This window comes from Frankliniella occidentalis, unplaced genomic scaffold (assembly GCF_000697945.3).
Source record: "Frankliniella occidentalis isolate FOCC.00 unplaced genomic scaffold, Focc_3.1 Scaffold27, whole genome shotgun sequence".
Lineage (NCBI taxonomy): Eukaryota > Metazoa > Arthropoda > Insecta > Thysanoptera > Thripidae > Frankliniella > Frankliniella occidentalis.
Window position 1 is genome coordinate 694,335 of NW_026267157.1, and position 1,809 is coordinate 696,143.

The window sequence follows — 1,809 nt, forward strand, 5'->3', positions numbered from 1 at the left end:
TCCGAACCCCGGGGGGTCTTGGCAACACACACCGGGTGATTTTTTCTTTAAAGTAGTTTTCTATGAACAGTGTATTGGGTTTTTCCCGCGGAGCAATAGTTTCTTTTTAAAAAAATCTCGAAAACACCCCTATTTTAGGCCCGTTACACTAGGATCCCCCCTTAAAGACATGATTTGTAGTTCACAATAAAAAAAAGTTACAAGATGTAAAAACAGTTAAATGAAAAGGTAACAAAAGACTGATGATATCTTCGTTGAAACAAATTTTTACAAAGTCACATTGTAAGAAATAATTTCACAATCACAAAAAAAAAATAATCAACAATTATGTAGGACATCTTGTCCATTGACATACGATACATCGCCAGTAGGCAAATATATCTATACAGGGGGAAGATCACTGCTACTTTCAATGGCTTAGAGTCTTCAATATCTTAATAGATATTAAGAGATAAGGCACGCATTACACAAAATGATTCTACAATCACAGAAAAAAGTTATAAAAGATGTAAAAACAGTTAAATGAAAAAGGTATCAGAAAAACTACCAACAGGATTTTGTATTGACTATACCCAAGCCTTCTATACATCAAAGTTATAAAATGCGACCAAAGTGATAACAAACAAAACTAGTCCAAATCAGTGAGCATCTTTTCACCATCTTCATTGATGTAAGGAGAAAATGGGACAAGACCATTAGGCAGGAGCACGCCTGCCGCTTTCAAAGCAGCAATGTCTGCGAGGTCTTCATCCGAAGTCCTTGACCTTGCATTCGCTCCACGAATTATCTTGTTAACTTTCTCTTCCACTTCATGTAGGGTGTCAAATTCGAAGTCATCAATTACTGAAATCAAACAGGTCAGTAAAACATCAGTTTGATGTTTTTAGCTACCACATTGTTGTGAAAGTCACTCACTCTACTTCATAAGATTCAGGGCTATCCTCCCCCTCTGAATAGTCATTTTCACATGCTGTAAGAATAATATGAGCATATCAGCATAATCATGTTAAAGTCGCATACTTTTGATGACTTGAGATAACATTCTTCACTGTGTTTTGACCTTGAGGAGTCTTACATTCAGGTAAATATATGAGCAAGAGGAAACATACCCAAATCCCGCTTTTGAGATGATCGAGTCTGATTTTTTAGAAATGGTCTAACAGCTTGCTGTTTTATTGCTACGGTCTTGCGAATTTTGGTGAGTGGTTTAGAGGCAGGTACATCAAACAATTTAACCGCTTTCTCTCTCAAGTTCGCAATAGTTGGTTCATGTATTGTTCCTTTTTTCTTGCCTCCAGATTTTGTCCCAGTCTTGACTGAAATGTCAATAGAAAGCCAATTTGTAAATAAAATACATCAAAGCAACACAAGTAGTAACAGTAACTAGCTATATATACGCCAGACCACGTCTCGCGTAACAGGCTTCGCGATATCTCACGAAACACTGTTACGCTGTGACGCGCCTGGCGCACATATAGCTAGGCCTGCGGCGCTGACACCCAAGACGGGGTAATAGGAGTGTATATACAATTTTTCGAAATGAAGTCTTTTTAACGATTTAATCGACCATTTGATCATTTTCACCTCATTTTTGCCAAGAATTGCCCCCTAGCACCTAAACGGTACAAGATAGAGCCAAACGGACGAAATTTTCGCCCATGGGGCTCTACTTTGACGAGTTACCCCTTAGGAACCCATAAAAAAATATTTGATAAAAATACATATTGCGACCTGTAGTTTTTGATTTTTTAAAAAGCCAATTTTTGAGCTAGAATGCTCATCTTCGAACTCGATCTGTCTTTTTATGAT

General features: G+C 37.5%; 1 long non-coding RNA gene across 1 annotated transcript in view; it reads right to left on the reverse strand.

Moving 5' to 3' along the window:
• LOC127749026 (uncharacterized) overlaps nt 1-1,809 on the reverse strand; it is a 13,256-nt gene continuing 11,447 nt past the window's right edge. The window contains exons 2-4 of the long non-coding RNA XR_008010921.1: nt 1,110-1,316; nt 916-970; nt 1-843 (exon numbers count right to left, since the gene is read on the reverse strand). This is a non-coding gene — a long non-coding RNA (uncharacterized LOC127749026). The remainder of the gene's footprint in view (nt 844-915; nt 971-1,109; nt 1,317-1,809) is intronic.